The following is an 11,796-nucleotide window of genomic DNA, read 5'->3' as shown; positions in this document are numbered from 1 at the left end:
TGACCTTGTGGCGTCATCACAACATGACCACCGGATTCTGAACAAACTGATCACCCAGGCTGGTGGCAGTTAAATTAACGATTGGTCGAGAGAGGTTGCTTGGGAAGAGCAACCTGGGTTGCGCAAGCACCACCGGCGGCATCACCTGCCATCGCAGGGCATAGGCGCATCGCTTAACCGCTGCACCACTGCACTATAGAGTGGTATGAGGACTGCCAGAGACCTGTGAATGAAAAGTAGAGAATGGGCAAATCCGCATATAGGGACATTTATTTATTTATTTATTTATTTATTTATTTATTTATTTATTTATTTGAGTACCCTCAGGGCCCGAGGGCATTACAGAGGGGAGTGGGGTACAATAGACATAATAATAAAAAAAGAACGGCAGTCACTATTAATACAAAATGTGAAAAAAAAATCAGTTGGTTACAGCAAATACAATGAAACAAATTAACCGCTATTAGCACAAAATTATGAACAAAGAACAAAAACAGACAAGCATACCATGCAAAAATACACGAGGAGCAATTTTTTGAATAGGCAGGAAAAAATTGTTCCTGAAATATACTGTCATGTCCTTAAACAGCAGAATTTGTGAAAACAAAAAAAAAACAGGTTTGTTTGAACCACCAGATGAGCTGAAAAAGAGTAAACAAAAAGAATATTTATTCCATGTACTATGTTACCTTCAGATTAGTTAAAGCTGATTGAAACACAGAATGTGCACATATTTCGACGACCGATCGGGGAAGGTGATTCCATTGTGCCGATGTGCTGGGGATGAATGAGTTGTAAAAGTGATTTGTTTGGCATGAAAGAATACAAACTTTATGGCGATGATCGATCCGAGCTGAAATGTAGCAAGGTGGCGTTATAAATTTTCTCTTAAGGATGGGGTTATCATAGTAAATCTTATGAAATAGACCAAGGCATATTATATTTCTACGTTGGGACAGTAGTGGCAGTGATAAGCTTGGTGTCATGGCAGTGACACTAGAGTTACGTACGGTGATAATTCGAGAGAATGAATCGGGCCGCACGGTTCTGTATAGATTCGAGTTGGTATATTAGTGTCTCATGATAGGGTTCCCAGATGGATGCAGCATATTCCAGTTTAGTACGAACCAACGACTTGTGGAGAAGCAATTTTACGGAGCTAGAAGAAAGAATAAAGTTACGGCTTATGTAGCCCAGTATGCGGTTAGCGTTGTTGCTTACATGATCTATGTGTACTTTCCAAAAAAGATTATGGGAAATAAAGAGACCTAAATATTTATAAACAGTAACTTATTAACGCTATCGCGTCATAAACTTAAGGCCGAGCTTAAGTAGCTTTTTTTTTTTAAATTGAAGAAAGTCTTAGGCGAAACTCCCTGTACAACTATGTGCTATACGTAGCAGCGTGTAACCAGAAATACCAGCACAAGAGACACTTTTATCAGCGTTATGCCCGGACTGGGACGTATTTGCTGTGGCGCAATTGGCATTATAAGTTGTCGTGTCCGGTCGCTGTGTTGAATGCAGCGAAAGACGCACACGGTACTTTAAGACTTCGTTTATTTAAAGCCGATGAGGGTGCGACCAGCGTCGACCGAGGCAGGAGCCGAACTGGCCGCCCGAAGAAAGGAGGGAGCGGAGAAGCGTCCACGGGAGGGAGTGGCTTCCCAGAACAGGAGGAGGGTGCGGGGGCGCACCGTGGGGGGGCATCTGGCGACAGCGTGCGACGAAGGGCAAGTGGTCGTTAGGAGGAGGATGCGAGTGGTCGTTAGGAGGAGGATGCGAGTGGTCGTTAGGAGGAGGATGCGGGGGCGCACACACACAAAAGCAATAAGGGGACACAACACTTCCTTCCCCCTTAGAAAGTTGCCTGGTATCGTGCAGGGGGTCGGCGCTCACGCGTGGAGGCGCGCTGGCTTTGTGCGCTCGGGGGAGAAACACTTGTAGGCTGGCTGTTGTTCGCTGTGTCTCCTAGGTCTGTCCTGGGCGAAGTCTCTTCTTCCGGGAAGAGGTGCCAGGCTATGTGGGAAGATGGTGCACGTGTTCTCTCCGCTGGCGGACAGCTCTCAGACGGCGTCGTAAATCTACGCAGCTGGTTGAGATGTCGGCGTGCTACTGTGCCATGTATGTTGACGAGCCAAGAGCGCAGGCCTATGCGTCTGACAATTGTAGCTTCCTCCCAGCGTGGCTTTTTCAGAAACTGTCGGGCGAGGACGCGCTGCCCCTCATTAAGCGTGCCGCAGCGCGGAATTGCTTTTTCTTCCCGGAACGTCTCTGCCTTTGGCTCGGGGAGGATGGCTGTGAGCTGGGTTCGCATTTCACGCTCGAACATCATTTTCGAGGGGGTCTCGCCTGTTGTGCTCTGAACCGTCGTGTGCTGCTTGAAGAGAAAGCGCGCAAGGCGGCGCTGCAGCGAGCCTGTCTGATCTCTTTCAAGGGCGCGTTTTAGCTCGGCTACGTAGCGCTCGGCTTGTCCGTTTGTCGCTGGGTGGTAGGGGGCCGATGTAACTGATGAGATCCCGTTGTCCCGATAAAACTTGAGGATCTCCGCAGACACAAACGGTGTTCCGTTGTCCGACACTACCTTGCGCGGCAGGCCGAACGTTGCAAATAGTGATCGGAGGTTGTCAATGACTGCTGCCGAAGTCGTCTGTCCCATTTGCCTTATCTCAAGCCACTTTGTGTAGGCATCTACGACCACAAGGAAAGTGCAGCCCTCAATTGGTCCTGCAAAATCAATGTGCAGTGTGTGCCATGGTGTGTCTGGCTTTTCCCATTCTGGGACAGGAGCTTTCGGCGGGGCGCTCCGGCTGCTCTGGCAAGGCTTGCATTCTCGCACCACTGTTTCGATGTCGTTGTCAATGCCAGGCCACCACATGTAGCTTCTGGCACACTTTTTCATTGCAACGATGCCCCGATGTCCGGCGTGGATGAGAGACATAGCTTGTGCGCGTAGTTCTCTCGGCATCACAACTCGGGACCCAAATATGATGCAGCCGCGATGGGTGCTCAACTCTGTAGCTCGCCTGCGGTAAGCGTCGAAGCTGTCCCCTTTGAGTTTATGCACGTTGCCTTGTTGAACAGCTGTGTAAACTAGCCGGAGAGCTGCGCACTTCTGCGTAGATGCTGCAACTGTGCCTGCTGTAAGCGGAGGTTCTGGCAGTGCTTCGAACATCAGAACGTCTCCTGGTGGAAATGGTTCGTCAACAGTTGCGTCTAGTGGCAGACGGCTTAGCGCATCGGCGTTTTGATGTTTACTCCCATTGCGGTAGACCAGAGCGTAGTCGTACGCTGAGAGTTTGATGCACCAACGTGTCATTCGCGGAGACAAAGTTGGTGGCATAGGCCTTTGTGGTCCCAGAATGCCCAATAGCGGTCGGTGATCGGTTATAAAGGTCACCTTCCGGCCGGCAATGTACTGGTGAAAATGTGTCGCCGCGTAGACGATGGCTAGCCCTTCTTTGTCAAGTTGCGCGTAGTTGCGTTCTGCTTGCGACAACGTACGTGAGGCGAAGGCGATGGGAGCTTCCCTTCCTTGCTCGTCAGTTTGCGATAGAACCGCGCCGACTCCGTACGGTGATGCGTCGCAAGCCAAAAGCAGAGGCTTCCTTTCGTCGTAGTGGCGGAGGACTGTACATCTTCGAATCAGGTCTTTCAGGGCATCGAATGACTGCTGATGGCGTGGCGACCATGTCCATGTCACATCTTTCCGAAGGAGTTGGTATAAGTCGTTGGCCACGGTAGCTCTTTGTTCCAAGAACCGGTCGTAGAACGTCAAGAGTCCGAGAAAAGCCTGTAGCTCCTGCTTGTTTGTTGGAGCTCGTGCTTCTGTGATCGCTCGCACTTTGTCCTCGGTAGGGTGAATGCCTTCCGCATCAATTCGGTGTCCCAGAAATTGCACCTCTGGCACCGCAAAACAGCACTTCGATTTGCTTATGCACAAATTAGCGTTTGCTAGCCTTTCGAGAACGAGCTCTAGGCGCACTGCATGCTCTTCAGTGGAAGTGCCACTGATGATGACATCGTCAAGGTAGACACAAACTCCTGGGATGCCCTGAAGCACTGTCTCCATGAATTTTTGAAATATGGCCGGGGCTGCAGCTACGCCAAAAGGCAGTCGCTTGACTTTGTACAAGCCTTTCAGTGTGTTAATTGCCAATAATTCAGCAGTTGACTCGCTCACCTTCAGCTGCTGATACGCCTGGGTGAGGTCCAATGTGCTGAAGACTCTTGCGCCACGTAGTACACTGAATACTTCTTCAGGTGTCGGTAGCGGGTAAGAGGACGCTTTAGTCGCAAGATTGACGGTGCTCCGGTAGTCTCCGCAGAGGCGTATGGTTCCGTTCTTCTTGCGAACTACGACAAGTGGTGTGGCCCATTCTGAATGCTGCGTCGGCTCGATGACACCTTGCTGCTCCAGTTTGTCCAACTCTTTTTCAACTGAATCTCGGAGAGCAAACGGCACCGGCCTGGCCTTCAGAAATTTGGGTTGCGCGTTGTCCAACAACTCCAGTGTGACCGGGGGCCCTTCGTTTCCTGGAATCTCTTCCGAGAATACTCTTTCGTATTTCTCTTGCAGTTGCTCAACCATGTTCTGGCTCGGCGTCTGGTGTATGCCGCATATCATCACGCCTAGTGGAGAAAACCAGTTTCTCCCTAGAAGGCTTGATCCTGTGCCCTTCACAACAAGCAGAGGTAGCGTATGGGTCTGGCCGTTGTAGTTAACCTGCACGTTGGCAGAGCCCAATAGTGGCAGATTCTGTCCTGACCACGTTCGCAGGTGCGTGTCGTCTTGTTGCAGGGCGGGTGCGTCAGATGGCCATGAAGTTCGGAACGTGTCCTCACTGATCAGAGTACAGGCTGCGCCGGAGTCCACCTCGAACTTAATCAGCTGGTGATGTACGCTTACTTCTGTAAAAATCTTCGGTCGCGTGCCGAGATTCATGGTGTTCAGGTCGTACAACACAGATGGTGTTGCTGATGTTGTTCCATGGAGATCAGATAGCGGCGTATTCTCTGAGGCGTTGACGCTGTGATTAGGCTGGGAAGGTGACTTTATCTTGGCAAGTCTCCGTTTCGTAATGCATGCTCTTTCGATATGCCCTCGCTTGTGGCAAAAATTACACGTGGCTGACTGGAATCGACATCCCTGGGGGTTGTGTTGGTCGTCACACCGCCAGCAGCGTTGTGCCTTTTTGACCGATTTTACAACAACAGAAGGCTTGCGCACCTGGTTGCTTGTCTGGTGTACCGGCTCGGTGTTCCGGCGAATCCCTCTCTGCTGGTGACCGGCGCTCTCCGCTCGAACGGCGATGTCGTAAGCTTTGCTGAATGTGAGGTCCTTCTCAGCGAACAGGCGCTGCTGCAGTGACTCGTCACTCAGTCCGCACACAAATCTGTCGCGTAACATCACGTCCAAGGGAAGCATGGTGGTGTTAGCAGAAGAAGCTGCGTCTCCCTCCTGCCCGGTAGCTGTTGTCGACAGCGTTCCAAAATTGCAGTCGGCAGCGAGCTTCTTGAGCGCGGCTACGTAGGCGCTCACAGTTTCTCCTCCCAGTTGATCTCGTCGTTGGAAGCGAGCCCGGCTGTAGACCTCGGATGGCCTTGGGTCGTAGTGCTTTTGCAGCGCTTTTACGATGTCGTCGTAAGACACTGCCGCTGGTGTGCTTGGCTGAATAAGGGCGCAGACAGTATCGTAGGTCTGCTCCCCGCACAGCGTCAGCAGGTTGGCCCTCTTCAAGGCTGGGTCTGTGATGTTGTTAGCTTCAAAGTAGAACTGAAGGCGTCCAACCCACGATGACCACGATGAGCCGTTGAACTCTGGTATCTGATTGGGAAACCCTCGCGTAGCCATGGCTTGTCAATAGCGTTGCGTAGCGCGGGTCGAATCCACTTTCTCGTCGCCACTGTCGTGTCCGGTCGCTGTGTTGAATGCAGCGAAAGACGCACACGGTACTTTAAGACTTCGTTTATTTAAAGCCGATGAGGGTGCGACCAGCGTCGACCGAGGCAGGAGCCGAACTGGCCGCCCGAAGAAAGGAGGGAGCGGAGAAGCGTCCACGGGAGGGAGTGGCTTCCCAGAACAGGAGGAGGGTGCGGGGGCGCACCGTGGGGGGGCATCTGGCGACAGCGTGCGACGAGGGGCAAGTGGTCGTTAGGAGGAGGATGCGAGTGGTCGTTAGGAGGAGGATGCGAGTGGTCGTTAGGAGGAGGATGCGGGGGCGCACACACACAAAAGCAATAAGGGGACACAACATAAGTACAGTGCACGACCGAAGTGCTATCTCCCAATTTTATTTTTGTGCAGTTAAAAACAAGACATACAAAAGCGACAGGGAGAAGGAAGAAAAGAAGGACTGCGTAGATTAACATGAGAAGGTTTTGATTTGGCTACATATCACTGGGCGTAGGGAAAGCCGGAATATAAATGGGAAAGAGAATAGCAGGGCAAACACATAGTGCGTGGGAGGAAACAGCGCTTTCCTTTGCATAGTAAATTAAAGATGCACGCAAAGGATACGCCAGATCGTCTCGTTATGCGTCACAGGTGTCACTCCGATGACGAATGAATTCCATGTTCGTAAATGCTGCGACGAACCACAGCAAGGTGACTTCACGTCGTAGTAAAGCAGAGGGAGGCAGAGGTGCTGGCCCGGGATTATAAAATGCATAATATCGACCGAGACGCCGCAGAGCGAATTCAGCCTACCTGCTGTATCCCTCACAACGAAAACAGCGCAAACTTCACGAGGGTGTCTTCGTGCAGTTTGCGCTGTTTTCGTTGTGATGGAAAACCAACTAGCTCGTGATGTGTTCTTCAAGTTCACTGCTGTATCCATTCCCTAGATGGAATAAGTGTACTTGCATCAGTATTTGCGTATCCAGCTACAGAAAAGATGTGCCGAGATGTGGGACCGCTCCTTGTCAGCGAGAAATCTTCTGAAGAAGAACCTCGGAGGTGTTGATTCGTTCAGTTAGGAGAAAAATGCATTGCTGATATACCAGTCCCCCCACCAGTTCTGCTTCGTCTACGTGGCCGTGTCCGTCACTGCCTTTTACATTTGAGCGTTTAGGTGGTTTCTGGTTTCTAAACAGAGTTGTTGATGTGATCCACAGCAAATATCTTCACCTGGAAAAACATTGTCCGGGAAACCACTGCTCTTGATGAGCTGATCGGCTTATATAAACCATGCGTGTAGATCTGCAGGCAGTAGCTGTAGTGTGTATTTATTACAGAAGTGGTTTCAAAGCCTGCTCTAGAGATGGCGAAGACACATGATGTTTGCCATTGAAACAGACACAGAACAGTGTGCGCCAGGTGGGTGCAGATATAGCTCCTGAAAGGGGACGGTGCACATACATTCTTTTAGGCGCGACGAGTAGCACGAATGTTGGTGGAAGCTGTCGTTGGTCCAGGGGCAGGAAGATGTGCAAGATAGTGACAGGAAAGACATGTTAGATGCCTGGTATATGCGTTTTCAGGATTTCCACAGCAATGTACAGTCGTGAGCAGTATGAGAGGGAACAAACTTTTTCTACAAAACTGAATTTTCTGGTGATTTCACCACCTAGTTTGAGAATGACTTTTGGATATTATCCGCCAAGAGGAAAACTAGTTACAAAACAGAAAAGGACTGTTTATGTGTGGGAATGAGCAAGCATTACTGTCTCTGAGTGCACTGACGCCTACGCACACACACATACCTGTACACACACACATCCCACACACGCGCGCGCGTATGACACCGCGCGGAACGCTGTACAACGAACGGTTGCACCACAGTTTTGATATGAATATTGGTTTCTGACGAAAGGAAATGGTGCACTAACTGCCTCCATCTAGGTTAACACCTCAAGCGGGTCTTAAGGAAAGAGGTAAAGAATCTGGGAAAGCATACAATTGAAGGTGCATAAGTCGTCGGCTCGAATGCTGTCGCAAGCTAACCCGCGTTACTAGGCGGCACAAGCGTCGTTGCGGCTACGCGCCATGTTGGTGGTCGTTTCACGCCAGCTCGCGCAGTGTCAGGTATGCCGTATGGGACCCGAGATCCGTTAACATCGTTGTACGTTGTTAAATGCGCCAACGTACGTCCACTTTTCTTTGTGGAACGCTCTGTATGCATCAAGTTCGTAGAATTTTTCTGTGCCGTGAAGTAACCGAGCTGCCTGCTCAGTGTTTCAGTTGCGGCCACCTTATATGGTAACTCTGTAGCAAAACTGGCCGGCTGCTCTGCACGCAAGAATGTGCACGATCTAACGAAAAAAACCGGTGGAAAGACGCAGACACAGAGAGGGACACAGGACGATGCTGGTCCTGTGTCCTCTCTGTGTCTGCATCCTTCATCTGGTTTTTTCGTTAAAACTACGTACCAACTGGCCCAGCTGTACACGACTCGCAGCTTTTAATATCGGCTGATATGTGTCTGCTGCTCATGCAGGACACATCGTGGATAAACAGCACATGATTGATTGCCGAAATTACAAAACTAGCGCCGAAGAAACTCGTTTCCAGCGGCTATAGTCCGCGAACTGCTGAAGCTTCACAGGCGGTGTTTCAGCAGAAAAGCAAAGCGTCATAGTTGCCTTATTTACACGACAAAACGGTAGACCAAATGCTGTCATGCGCTTGCAGCCCGAGTGGCAGACCCAGCGAGAAGGCTTTGCAATTTGGACTGTAACAACCTAGCGCTGCTTCGAATGCGCAGGACATGGAATCTAGGCCGGTTTGCAGTAACGCGATGTGCAGCGATTCCGCTAGATTCAGTAGTAACACGTCACTTTCAGCAGATAGAGGTAACAAGTTAAGCTACAGCTACATGAAGAGACACATCGAATTACTCACCTTCCTAAAAACGGCACATCGGCCGTCGGCACCTCAGCACGGCTCTTGGGCTCTCTTGCTTGTCAAGCAGTTGCGCCCTCTCGTAGATTTGTGTGCTTTGATTTTTTAGCCTGTTGGCAAACTTAAGCCGTGCGCAAGGCGGGTCTCTATATCATTGAATTTAGCTCGCAGCAACAGTCGTGTTCGTCGAACACCACGCCGGCGCCGCGTTCCTAGGGTCGACGCCTTCAAAAAGTGTAACCTTTTCAGCATGCCCGCTCTTTTCTGTCTCGCGCAGTTCACGGCGTATCCACTCAGTTACACGGTTTTTAGGGTCGGACAGAATTTATCTGTGACGAGACGCGAAATACACTCACATTTCACAGATCACCAGCGAGTTTTGCGGCTGGCAGTGGCGGCCGCGCGCGCGCAACCACCAATATCGACCGCGTCGGCCGCTAGCGCCCCTTGTGGATGACGTCATGTGAATACCTACTGTAGGCAGCGAGAAATCGTATGACACTACCCGGAACACTGTGTGACAAACAGTTGCATTACAGTTTTGGTAAGAGTGTTGTCGGGAAAACTGGCGCCACATTGAGGTCGACCAATGGGGAGTGTATGTGCAAACACCAAACCACCAGGGTACGATAGGATTAGACTGCATGATTTGCGAAACAATTACTCCAAACTTAAAGAAGTACTTTTACATATACTTAATGGTTGGTTCATTTATTTATTTATTTTATTCATTTATGAATACTGCGATCTTGTACACAAGATCATAGCAGGTGGGAAACAATGTATTAAGATACAATAATACAGACACATACTAACAAAACATAATTGCACACAGATAAATCAGAATTGCACATAGAATTGCACATAGAAGAAAACAGAATTGCACATAGAAAAATCAGGAAGAAAAATACCGCGCCAAGGTCATAAACAAACAATTATTTCAAATGCTCTTCAAACAAATGCAATGATCTCTGCCTGACAACATCATCCGTAAGGTTATTCCAATCAGTGATGGTCCTTGGAAAAAAAGAATGTTTAAAACAATTAACTGGAGAATTTAATGGCGTTATGGAAAGAGAATGGCGATTTCTAGTTTGGTAGCCTGAAGAATAAGCAAGGATATTAGAGGTGTCAACTTTGAAATTATTATGAATTAATTGAAAGAAAAATTTTAAGCGACATATGCGATTTATGTTAGGAATAGAGGGTAAGCCGCTTTTTTTGAGGAGATCACTGACTGATGATGAGATTTCATGACTGGAGAAATACCACCAGGTCTCAAAATCTCCCATCTACAAGTCGGGAAAAAAAGATCAAGCAAACTACAGACTAATTGCCATACTGGCAGTAATTAGCATCCTGATGGAAAAAAAATGCACAGATATATGACATCTTCTTGTGAGAAGTATTTATGTTTTAGTACTACACAGTGTGGTTTCCGTCGTAATACTGGTACGGTTCAGCTTCTTGAAGATTGCTGTGATTTTATCAACGGTAACTTGCAAAGAAAACCATGTGTTTTTGGATTAATATTGAATTTATTGAAAGCATTCGATAGAGCAGAGAACTCTTTTTTGTTACTTAAGGTGGAAAGTATTGGATTCCGTGGTCCATATCAAGAATGTTTTGCTAGCTACCTTCCGCATAATTTACAAATAGCGAAAATTAAAGAACCCTCTAGTAGTTTTTCTGATATTCAGTATGGCGTTCCACGAGGTTATGTTTTGGGGTCCTTTTTATTTAATGTTTATGTAAATGATATGGTGACCTAAAATTATATGCAAAATTATTTCAGTATGCTGATGACACAGCTATAGTAATATATCCCATGAATGAAGCCCACTGGCACTGAAACTACGTCAGTACGATTACGATGTCTATAAAATAGTTGACCGATTTCAGGAAATCAAATATACGTAAACAAAAAGAAAACTGTGTTAATATGTTTCAAAAATCCGCACAAGAATGCTGATCTTGCCGAGTCGGTTTTTCTGCATGGTAGCAACTGTGCCAATTGCGAATGTTCGCCACTGCCCTACTTGAACAGTGTTAAATATCTCGGCCTGTATCTTGATTCCCACATGTTTTGGTCTTTCCGAATTGACTATTTATTAAATCTACTCCGTGCTCTTTCTGTGCAGCTTTATCGTATAAAGTACACTACACCTCTAAACTTTCGTCAGACTCTATAAAGATCTTAAAGAGAATGTATCCTTAGATTCGGTGTTTCAGTGTATGGTTCTTGTGCGTCTTCTAAGATCAAGAAGGTTGATAGACTGCTGCGCAGAATCTCCACTAATTTACTGTATGGCACTGCTCACGAGAAGTCTGACCGCAACACCAGAATTAATGATGCCGGTGTTATTCCTCTGCATGACTTGTACAAGTGGTAGTTCTTAGAAAATACTTTTCAGAACAGTTTAAACAGCCAGATAAAAAACCAGAGTCGCTTAGGCACATAGTGCGTTACTAAGTTCCAAGAGTTTACACCAACTGTGGCAAAAGGACATGACAGTTCTCTATACCTTACTATATTAACAAATTACCTGCAAACCTGCAAATGTGTTGAGTTGTGATTCTATAACGGCTGTGAAATCTCGACTGAAAGCGAAGATTGAAAGTTAGAATGAAAGAAAATACTGAGTGGCTTTGTAATTTGTGTCCTGTTATTGAAATTTGCGTTCCGTTTATTTACTGTAGATTTCCTTTGCTTTATTTTATTATCAATCGGTAGTTCGATGACTGAACTACATGCACTGTGCTGTGTATATATATATATATATATATATATATATAGAAGAAGGGGTCACAACCTTGCAATTATCTTAATTTAATACCGACAGTTTCGGACGGAGGACCGTCCTTCCTCAGGGTATACACAAGGGTATACACTCTTGTGTATACCCTGAGGAAGGACGGTCCTCCGTCCGAAACTGTCGGTATTAAATTAAGAT

Source organism: Amblyomma mixtum, chromosome 3 (assembly GCF_055824585.1).
Source record: "Amblyomma mixtum isolate Tamu chromosome 3, ASM5582458v1, whole genome shotgun sequence".
NCBI lineage: Eukaryota > Metazoa > Arthropoda > Arachnida > Ixodida > Ixodidae > Amblyomma > Amblyomma mixtum.
This window is presented reverse-complemented; position numbering follows the sequence as displayed.